This window comes from Pseudonaja textilis, chromosome 3 (assembly GCF_049901715.1).
Source record: "Pseudonaja textilis isolate UNSWEBS1 chromosome 3, rPseTex1.2, whole genome shotgun sequence".
Taxonomy (NCBI): Eukaryota; Metazoa; Chordata; class Lepidosauria; order Squamata; family Elapidae; genus Pseudonaja; species Pseudonaja textilis.
The window spans coordinates 23,078,502-23,090,635 of record NC_141992.1 but is presented as its reverse complement, the minus strand read 5'-3'; the positions used below and the strand labels follow the sequence as shown (position 1 = coordinate 23,090,635).

The following is a 12,134-nucleotide window of genomic DNA, read 5'->3' as shown; positions in this document are numbered from 1 at the left end:
AAACCTGAAATACATGATGGGTGCTCTCATAAAATGACCAAGGCTTGCTGTTCCTAATGGGGTTGCTATGAAAGATATGAAGCACTGACAGAAGGTATTTGGCATCTTTGCTCTCAACTATTTCTCTTTTGACTTTTTGTTCTTTTGCAAAGATACTTCTAAATGTGGGGTAGCTGCCCCACACATTTACTTTTTCAGGAAAACTTTTGGTGCTTTTAAGGAAGAAAGTCCATCTGGTTTTCTCTCCTACCTAACACTGTTAAGTACTAAGTATTAACTGCATTTCTATATAGATTAATTGAAAATACAAAGCATATGTGCTTGATAAAAGATCTAAGAAATAGCCAAAGAAAAAGGGAAGGATTTGAAGATAAAAGGAGAAGATACTCTGGTGTTCATTTGATCATGGGAAAAGAAAATACAGATAGTCCTTGACTTATGACCACAATTGAACCCAAAATTTCTGTTGCTAAGTGAGACATTTGTTAAGCGAGTTTTGCCACATTTTATGACTTTTCTTGCTGCATTTGTTAAGTGAATCGTTGCAGTTGTTAAGTTAGTAATCAGTGAACCCGGCTTCCCCAATTGACTTCATTGTCAAAAGATTGCTTAAAGGTGATCACATGACTTCTGGACACTGCAACTGTCACAAATATGAACCAGTTGCCTAGCATCCGAATTTTGATCACGTGACCATGGGGATGCTGCAAGGGTCATAAGTATGTAAAAACAGTCACTTTTTTCAGTGCTATTGTAACTTAGAATGGTCACTAAATGAACTGTTGTAAGACGAGGACTTACCTGTAGCTGAAGTAAAAAAGTTATTTCAATAGAAATACCCTGGAGATACTTTGCTTTCCATGAGGTATAAGGCATACATATTTAATCATGTGAAAGGAAATATTTTTAGTTAACTCTTGAAATTAGTGGCAAGCTTTACATCTGTTATAACAGTTGTTAAACCTACTATTTATAATACCCTACAGGCCTATCAAACTAGGATAGCTATTATGGCTTTCTATTACACCAGCCACCTTTAAAATATATATTAGAAAAATGCTAGGCAACCACACCACTTCTATTGATAAATTATATAGACTCTTAGTTTAAATTCATCTAATGAGTGACACTGATATTGGGAAATTGTTTTATGTTTTTATTGCTTTTTAAGTCTTTTGGAACCTACCAAAGGGGAGGAGAAAACACTGGAAAATATACCTGCATTCAAATATATCAGAAATAAAGTTGGAATTTTCACAGAATACAAATTATATATCAACCATATGAGTAACCCAAACATCTGCTGATGGAGCAATAAATGGCTCACATATTAGGTTATCATATTGGGATTGCACTAGGTAACAGCCAAGAGTAAATAGTTGTTCCAATTATTGAAGCTAAGCAGGAATATAATTTGGAATTATTTTAAAGTAACTGAAACATCTCTTATTAGTATATCTGATAATAACGTTGATTAATAGAAACTACAGTCAGAGGGATAATAGAAAACTACTTAAATCCAGCTAGCTCAGGACTGTCCACATTGAATAGTAGCAACTTTTCAGGATTTCAGGAAGATGTTTTTCAACTCTATGTAGAAATGCCAGGAACTGAACCCAGTAATTTCTATAGTCAAAACATAGGGATTCATTATGGAGCTATAGATTTTTTTTTAATGTGATTTGAAAAAATGTGATTGGAAAATATGATTGGTAATGAATGCTATCTTAGATATGTTACCTGTGCCCATTGTTATGTTTCTGAATGGATAAAACAAGACTTTTGGAAATTATTTTTATTATTTTGCTATTCTGTCTATGGAAATCTTATTCCTTATATCCTATAAAGCCTAACATCTGTTGTACTAGAATTCTTAAATCTCTTGCATACAACATTATGGTGGAAGGTAAGATTTTATTTCTGTTTCATTATATTCAGAAATAATCATTTAAATATATTTGGAACTTATCTTACTAGGCTAGGTAATGGCAGGAAACCATTATTTATTACAATGCCTACATCGATAGTACAGAATATAAACTGCTACACAACCAATTCTTCTCTAATTGTATCACGTTAAAATTGTCATTTTTAAATAGGAGTCATTTTTATAGTGAAGAATGGATGTATTAAATTATTATGCAGCTTTTAATGTACTAATGCCGGTAGTAGGAAAGACATATCCATCAAAATCAATGTTTGTTAAACAGCAAATGACATTTTTCATAGATTCAAACAAGGAAGCACACAATGTCATCATATGCAAAAATAATATTTTAATATGCTAGAAATAATCTTATATAGTTCTAAAATTCAAAACTTTTTTGTAACATTCTGAATTAAACTGGTTAAAACATTTACTTATGATGGATTTCAACTTAGACACAGAAATTCTGGTGAAGTAATGAAGAATTGGTTCTGTTAACTAATTCATCCTAAAATATTTAAAAGTCATTAGGATAGCAGTATAAATCTAAACTCTATCTATATTTCCTATTCATCACATGAAACACCAGTTACAGTCAGTTGCATTAATTGATTTTTGCACATTGTAAAATAATATGTCAGTCTCAAATAATATTTTGTAATTTTTCAAAAAAAGACATAAAACACCAAAGCAAAATAAATAATATATGAGATACTGTAGTAAGTAGTTGCTGAAATCATGATACCCTTGAAATGAGGTTTAAGATTTTAAGCAAAATTTGATTTATAAACATTTTTCATTTTGGCCCTGTCATCAGTCATGCACCAAGTTGGAATGTAACCTGATATTTAATTTTCTCCAATGTCCTATCGTAATACATAAGATACAGTAAAAGGATGGCGTTATAATTTATCTTATTTCATTAGTTGTACATTTTTTTGGACAGTGTATTACTGACTTTATACACAGACGTAAGTCCCACTATATTCAGCAATACTACCTTCCAAATAAATGTACTTAGCTTTGCAGCCTGAAAATGCTACTGCTACTGAACCTTGATTTTAAATTAAAATGAACAGATTTCTAATTAGTTAGGCTGGCTGGAGTAAAACAAAATTGCAATTAACCTTGTATATTGGCAAAAATGTGACAGCATTCCTTTGCACTGGTAGTCCTTGAATTACAATCGTTTGTGTAGCGACCATTCAAAGTTACAATGGCACTGGAAAAAGTGACTTAGAACCAATCTTTGAACTTATGACCATGGCAGCATCTCCACAACCACATGATCAAAACTCAGGTGCTTAGCAACTAGCATGTGTTTATGATAGCTACAATGTCCTGGGGTCATGCAATTGCTATTTGTGGCCTTCCCATTCAGCTTCCCACAAGCAGTATCAGGTACTCCCCAGGTGTTAATTGCTTTAATGATCTTCCCAACATTTAGTTTTCATTTCAAAATGTTCTGAAATTGCTTGATACATTTAGTAAAAGTATTCCAATGCCTTTATTGAATTTTTTTGTGCTTCTTAATAAGGAATCTAGTTCAGACTTCTGCCGGAATCCTGACACTTTGTTTTTCCAAATAATTTTAAAACCATTCATGTAGAGTAAATACAAAATTTTACTTCTTTTTGGCTAATTCATATCCACAGTTTAACTGGTTCAAAACTATTATCAGTGGCCAGAATAAAAGTGATAATGAGCTGCTTAGGAACATTCCACATTTGATTTTGACTTCTCCTATCTGTTTCCTAATAGCCATCAACTTTTTTCACCAAAACTTCATTGATCATAAATTGCCAAATATTTCTGCTGATTCTGAATATTCAAAACATTTCTCAATCCAGCTATGTGAAATACAATCAAATGCCTTAAGATTGATTCTAGCCATAAAAAATTGTTCTTCCTTTTTTTAAAACCAATTGGTCAGTCAATAACTAGTCTTTCTTTCCTTTCAAATTTTTGCAACACTCTTTTTGTTCTACAGGGAGTAAATCATTTATTTTCAAAGAGCTGTAGATTTTATTTATAATTATGCCCATAAGTAATTGTATGTTGTTCGTAAACACGTTTCAGTTTCCAGAGTCATTTCTCTTCTTATCCTTTGAATTAGGAATGTTCTTCCAATTGTTAGCCATTTTTCGTTTACTGGTGCTTCCAAAACTCTATTCATCTGGTTTGCCAACCTCAAGTATAAATTTGTCAGTGACTTCAACCTGAACCTATGGAGCTTGTCTGGTTCAGGAGCAGTCCAGTTTTTGATCTAATCTGATTGCTTTCACACTATTTCTTTAATTATCCTAAGATCTTCCATACAGCAACAGCAATAGCATGTAGACTTATACACCGCTCCATAGTGCTTTACAGAATTCTCTGAGTAGTTTACAAATGTCAGCATATTGTCCCCGACAATCTGGGTCTTTATTTTACTGACCTCAAAAGATGGAAGTCTACCTTGAGCTGGTCAGGATTGTAGGCCGAGTTAGTCTGCAATACTGCATTCTAACCAGTGTGCCATCATAGCTCATTTGAGTACTGTCACTGCATTTTCAACTTGCTTGAAAATCCATGCTGCATTCATATTTTGTCTCCTATTGTTTCCCCACAAACTTTTAGGGTGTCCTTTTTTTTGATAGCATTTTCATTATTTGTAATCCTATTTTCAAGAGTCTTTTGTACAAATTTTGCTGGAATTGAATTATTTGATTATCATATTGCTTGATCTTCTCTTGCAACAGCCATGACGGTTTGTTTCAATTATTCTACTGCCTCTGCAATTCTTTTATTCTCTAGATTGTACTTCCCATAGAGATTAGTCTTGATTTTCTTATTTTTCTTCAAATTGCTCAAATCTATGCATATTTTCCTTAACTTCAATTCTAATTGCATTTTCCATTAAGATTTTACTTTCTTAATAATCTCCCTTGTATTTTAAGCCCCAATTATGCCGTGGTTACACAAGCAGCAGCATATATCAACGGGTTTATTTGGCCAAGAATCAGTTTAACAGCTTCATTAATATTGTTCGCTGTTTTAGCCAGTTTTCTTGTTAATTTGATTCAGTGTTGGCAAACGTGTTATTTCAGCTCTCATTCAGTCCTTGACTTTCCCTACTAGTTCTTGATTAACTGATAATGCTTTAACAACTTTAGCTTGTTCTCCTTGCTGTTGTTCATTAACATCAATAGTCCCATCATTTTCTATTGGTTGTTGCTCATTAACAATAAATTTATTACTATTATTATGAAAAATGTTTACATCTTTGAGGCAATAATCACCAAATCAGAATTAGCAGACCTAGGCTGCAGATATCTAGATGATCACTAGTTAGCAACAAAAAGTTAGTCAGAAATTTTAACCTTTGCAGACTATATATGATATCCATAGGTATTATTATGTACAATTTCAAAAAGCCTTTACACAATCCACTAGGTAATTTTTGCAATCTGGACTAGTGTTTGAGGAGTTTCTTATTTAGGAAAGACACTTGTTTAATGGGGCATTAAAATATTATAAAACTTATGAATTGTAGCCTTTGTTTTCCTCTTTCTATCTCTTGTGTCTTTAAGATGGCAAGTATAGTAAGTTTTCAAGTAGTGACAATCTTCTATTTTGTTTCCATGCAATTGGTTCTTACCTAAAAAGGCTTACAAAATTTAGCATAAAGTCAACTGAAGGAACTTTGTTTCTTTATGAATATATGTTGACTTGTTGATCATCACTGGCAGACCAGGTTAAATTTTTCAGTCAGGGAAAAACACATAAACTGTAAACTTCCTTGTTTTAACAAAACTAAATAAAGAATCTGTAAATCTGCACATTAGGACTTTGATACCATTTGTTGCAAAAAAAAAATAGGCAACCAATTTCTAGAACTATACTCACTGAACTAAGCTGCTATTTGTTTCTGTCTGATAAAGGTAATTTATAATTAAATATATAAACTATATACATAGTGCATTTGCAAACTTAATGTTTTGCATAAAATTTCAAAATAACTTTCAGTTTCCAAACATGTGCAATATCTTTGTAGGCACAATATGATTGAATAAAAAATAATGACCATTTCCTCCTTAGCTTTTCAGCTGAGAATAAATCTAAAATCTCACAGAAAGAACTTGGAAATCAGCCATGCTATCCTCTTCACACTTCAAGCAGTTCATAGATCCTATTTCATGGCTCATTCAAAAGAAAGATTAGGAAGGTTTCTTCCATTTCATCTTTTAAATAGTTTAATTCACAAGGGACTAAAGTCAACAGAAGTATCATGCCCATGCATACACGTACATACAGAAAATGCACAGAGACACTAACATGCTTCCTGAGTAAATCGTATTTTGTTATCCTGACTATAACATGACATTTATATATGGAGTGATACATTTATAATGCAACTTAAAATATTTCAGAAATAAATGCATAAATTCTTACTCAGTTTTAACGTGGGGAAAACTATTTTTTAATTAAAAGGTGTATTTTTAATTGACATAAGAAGGAAATGTTTTCTTATGTCAACTCACAAAAACATTTCTGTCTACCAACCACACTGGAACCTTTAATGAAGAGACCTCTCTTCCTTCCCCCCTTCCTCCTTCTCTCTCTCCAAATTATGGTCAAACTTATTAGAAATATTTCATGAAAGAAATGAGCCTTAAGGCAACCAATTTACAAGGTATTTATAGCATCAAAGATTTATAATATTAGCACCCTGATTTGAAATGTCAAGGTTTGAGTGGATTCTTGACATCACATTAATTGAGCCTAGCTGGAATTGAAGGACTAGACAGCTTGAACACATAATGTAACTCTAAAGAACTCTGAAGCTCAATTGAGACCTGCCTACTTTTTCTACTTACTCTACTTACCCAACTCAACTTAGCCCATAGAAAAAAATGCTTTAAAATAGTTCTCTGCTCTTGAAATTAGCATTAGGTTAATTCACAATGACCATATCTCTCATTTCATGACTAGCAGACATTCAGTGTAAAGGAGGACCTGACTCATAGATTGCTGTCTCTAGGATAATTAGTTCAGAAATGTGTGCCTATGAGGATACAACATCTTCAGTTTGTTGATCTAGATATGAGTTAAGCTTTTGGTGCTGCTGTAATAATTCACCTAGTTCATTTGTGTCAGTGAGTGTTAATGACAGGGTTGTAAGGAGAAAATATATATGCCCAAATTCCTACTTTTATTACTTGGGTTTAAATGTCACGCTTCAGTCAGTTTGTGGATTGTATTTCCAAAATAGATGAGCTTAGCACATTTCCCCACCATTGTTTTTTATATGTTCTAATATATAATTGTGCAGTTGAATTTGCAAAAATTATTTAGAAAGTAACTGACAAAACACATTATTGTTTGGTTGCATATCATAAAAAATTAAAATTGTTTTAGACATTATGGCATTATGTTTTGAGGTAAAACTGTTTATACTTTCCTTTAGCTTGTGCTTCTCTCCGTATCAGTTTAACTTTTCAACGTTCAATAGCAGCTTTGTTGCTTTTAAAAAATTGTTAAAATTGTATCAGGAAATGATGGTAAACTTTAACTAACTGATAAATTAATGTTTTCTATTAGCTTCTGTGCATTATGCTTAACTCTTTATACTAAACTTGTAAATCTGAACAACAATTATAACATAATTAAACATAATTTTATACCTAGAATGAAGCTATAACTTGCAATCTGTGTTCATCAAGACAGGTATTGTTCATAAGTTGTACTGACACAATAAAGCAGGAAGTAGTAGGACTAGATTAGATCTTCCCTTGTTTTCTTTTACTGTATTTCTGGATAAGAACAAGTTAAGGCAGATGATAGGTTAATTAGTTTCCTTATAGCTTTATCATGTTGTCTCTTATATAAATAAACATAACTGTAAATGCTTACACAAGGTTTCTTTTCTACATATCCAGCAACAGACAAATATATTTGAAACCTCCCATTCCAAAAGTTCCAATAATAAAGTGAACCACATCCAAAAGCCTAGAAAAAAGTTTCAACATCCTATTTTCACTTTAATTCATTTTACTTTCTAAGGAAGGATGTGACAAACAATATAGGAGAATGAGCTCCCTAATGGGGATTATTAAAAGCACTATGGGCATATTCTAGCAAAGAATAGCATGATCAGGTGAAGCAGTGTCAGTATGTGAACTGAATAAATTATAAGCCTACAGAGTATGCTTGATTTTTAGTTGACTTTTTGCCAACAATTCAGCACTGGAGTGAATCCACATGAGAATTTATTTTGTACTAAGCAAGACCTACATATTTGGTAACCTATAAAGTTAAATGAATCCCATCTGCCATGTTCTGTTGCCTGCCAGATGGTTCACAACAGAGGATCATACAGAAATTCTCCAGTGCCACTGTTGTCCTTATTTATCTAAAGATTCAGAACACATAGAGTATTACAATTTTAGTAATAAAGGGTTGCATGAAGAACTCTTCACAAATACTCTTCCTCAATAGGAAACAGGTCAACATAAACAGTGCCACTGAGCAATGGCCAACCCAATTTAATAAAGAAAGATATGTACTGATTTCTTGATACTCTAATTGGCAAGTGGGCTCAAACAGAAGCTCCTACCTATGTTTGGTCATGTTCACTACAATTGTTCTCCAGGCATCTCTTAACTTCCATCTGCAGAATTCCTCACTGAAGTAAGAAGTTCCCTAGGACTGTCAAACTGAGAGGCCACTAAGCAGCAATAAGCTCCAGTGCTCTCGCCACCCATGAATTTCTAACTTTGACTTGGATCTCAGCAGAATTGCTTGCCAGATTGTGGGGAAAATCCCCGAACACCCATCCAGATCAATAAGATACCTTAGGGTCTGCAAAAACCATAGTTAGTGATGAGGTTCATCTGGACCAGGAGGAGATCCAGCCATTTAGAAATCCATCTATTACTAACATCCTTTATAAAAATGTCCCAAGTAAAAATTAGATGTAATATATAGCTGCCTCTGTGAACTGGGATAGAATTTCTGAGGAAAGCTCATACTTGCCAGTGAAGCCCTGAATTTGTTCAGCATTACCAAATTGCACTCCTCCCTCAGGATATGGTGACAGAAATCCTTCAGTTGACAGAATACAAACAGTCTAGCAACAAGATTAGGAAGCACAGTAATGAAAATGATTGAGCAACAGATTGAAAAATAAACTGAAGACACTCCATAAGGCAAATCTCAGATACGATCATGTTGTTGTTGTCTCTGCTTGCTCATCTACGGCCTAGATTCTGAAAGAGTGAAATCTTATTATCAACCTATTTCATACCCTTACCCTTGATCACTACCAATCTATGAATCCAGTAAATCAGTAAGTGCTTCCATACTAGCCAATGTCCACTCTCCCTGGACTCATGTAATAACACCCCTGTAGGAAATGGCCAGGCTGAGCCTGAGGGAGGGATCAAACGCACCATCAGTCTCAAGTCCCTTTGTACCCACAAGTCCAGCCACCTTGAATTCCATTGACTCTTGTCTACCAATTTGCTTTGTTCATTAGTAGTTCAAATTCTTGTAGAGAGCATTAGCATACAATAAACTTACATTCATTTGAACTGCCTGGACTCCTGATTTCCTGCACTTGACACTCCCTGTGTTTTCTCATTCCATAGGGATCCAGTAACCATCACTTATCATTTTTCATCCAAAATACAAATTGCTGTGAAGCTAGAACGCCAGTCAAACTTGACTGGAGACAATGACCGAGGTAGATCTGGGTCCCTTCTAACTTCCAGCAGGACTCATATATTTAGAATATATTTTAAAAGGGCATAATATACTTATAGCAATGTATATGACAACTATATGGTAATAACTTCCTCTCTAACACACTCATGAAAATTGAGACAGATAAAAAAGTCTGTTTTTTTTTTATCTTTGCTTTTTGTAAATTACCTTAAAATTTTAGGATATAAAGGTAATATAAAAATATTTTAAAAGTCAAGGCAATTAATTCTTTTTTTAAAAAAAACTCCTATCTTTTAAAATTATTCAAATGCTCACAGCATTTATGATTCCAGATTAAATTTTGAGTCTAAATGTTTAAATTCCTTGACAGCACTTACATACATGAGCTTGAAAAGAAAGTATCCTTAATGATTTTTAACTAAAGTACAGCAAATGTTCAAAGCAATTTAAAGGGGAATTTATCCATTTTTTTCAGACCCTGCCTACAAAAAACAATGAAGAATATTTATTCTTATAGTCCTCTCCCTATTTGAATAAAAGCCAGGCTGCCCCAGAATATAAACCCCAGTCATTTTGCCTGAAAGTTTCTCTTTCCTTCTCTGATTTGTGCTAAATCATGCTGAGAATCTATGCTGACATGAAAGCCCCCTGCTGCAGATGGCAATACATGGAGGGCAAAAGCTGTGCAGAACTGGAACAATTGTTCTTTATCTCTTTCCTCTCGTGCTCATTATGTATAGAATTAGTCTTGCCTAAATTGGGGTTATGTCATTTCGGGTGAATCAAGGATGATCTGTGCACTGTAAGTTTCTCAACAATTTTGGGATTATTGATATTTTCAAGTTTCCAAAAATACTTTGTTTGGTAAAATGGCTACAAATACAAAGGAAAAAGGAGAAGAGGATGAAGCTAGCATTCAGGTGTAGCTCTGCACAAGAGTTACAAAGTTTATAAACTGTTGGCCTAATAAAAAGTGTTCTTAATATAGATCTTAGATTATTTCTAGTACACTTATATAAATACAGAGAGCAAGTATATGGAGTCTTGGAATTTCATTCTCCAGTAGTCTTGTTGAATGAAAAAAAACCCAATCTTTAAAAAAATAATACTCTTGCGGAAACTGATCAAAGTGTTTGCAGTACTCATGTGTACTATGGGAAAGGCAAGACAAACAAAAGGTTCAAATAATTGTTAATTTTGAGTTGCTATCTGATTTTTACTATTTATTCTTATTTTAAATATGAAAAAGGCTAATTGATTTGAACATTGATATTGCCAAGTATTTTCCTCATGTGTCATGTATGTATGTATGTATGTATGGTATAAGTCTCACTATACCAAGACAGAATTATCTTCTATTAAAATCAAGAGCTAAAGACAAGGAAATCAGAATCTGAAGCTAAATCAACATTTATGCAAAGAGTCAAAAACTGGAAATTAGTCCAAGGGTAAAAGGATGATCTCAATATTTCAAAGAAAGCAAGTAAGATTAGAAAGGCAGGTCCAAGTTATTCAATCACTGGCTGCTGGTAACTAAGGCTTATAAAACCAGAGCTCTGGAAATTTACCCAAGTTCCAGCTTGTCAATCATTTGGAGAAAGTTTATCTTCTGATTTAGTCCTTATTACTCTATCATCAAAAGCTACATCTCTAGTTCTGCTTGAATATCTATATTTTCCAGGCTTGGTGGATTTTGGATCTCAATTTTTGAGATACGCAAGAGATACATTACTATTTAGAGTTTTGAACATAGGCTTTCATTTCTGTTCTTCTCTAGATAACATTTTAGGCCAGTAATAAGCCAACTTCAGGTCTGGTTATTCAATTTTACTGATACATAATGTTCAATGAAATGTATGACAGTTTTGGTCAAAACTAAAATGAAGTAACAACAATTAAGAATCTCTCCAATTAAAATTAGAAGATTTCACTAACACGTAGCATTCCCTAATTAATTGTAGGGATTGCTAATGCAATCCTAAATTGTATTAACAGAGGGATACAATCAAGATCAAGGGAAGTACTAATACCACTCTATAAAGCCTTGGTAAAACCACACCTAGAGTACTGCACCCAGTTTTGGTCACCACATTATAAAAAAAATGTTGAGACTCTAGAAAAAGTACAGAGAAGAGCAACCAGGATGATTAGGGGACTGGAGGCTAAAACATACAATGAACGGTTGCAGGAACTGGGCTTGGCTAGTCTAGTGAAGAGAAGGACCAGGGAGACATGATAGCGGTCTTCCAATATTTGAGGGGCTGCCACAGGGAGGAAGGGGTCAAACTATTTTCTAAAGTGCCTGTAGGCCAGACAAGGAATAATGGATGGAAATTGAACAAGGAGAGATTTAACCTGGAAATAAGGAGAAACTTTCTGACAGTGAGAACAATCAACCAATGGAACTGCTTGCCCTCAGAAGTTGTGGGAGCTCCATCACTTGAGACTTTCAAGAAAAGATTGGACTGCCATTTGTCAGTAATGGTGTAGGGTCTCCCGC

At 33.7% G+C, this 12,134-nt stretch overlaps 1 protein-coding gene across 5 annotated transcripts in view; it reads right to left on the bottom strand.

The window, feature by feature from the left end:
- The window catches only part of SULF2 (sulfatase 2), a 265,704-nt gene that overhangs the window by 170,618 nt on the left and 82,952 nt on the right, over window positions 1-12,134 (bottom strand). The window contains exon 1 of one of the 5 annotated variants that reach the window (XM_087929021.1): window positions 7,594-7,609. The exons of the other annotated variants lie outside the window; for them this stretch is intronic. The gene's annotated coding sequence lies outside the window, so the exon portion shown is untranslated. Of the gene's footprint in view, window positions 1-7,593; window positions 7,610-12,134 lie in introns of those variants that run through there. 5 annotated transcript variants of the gene reach the window in all.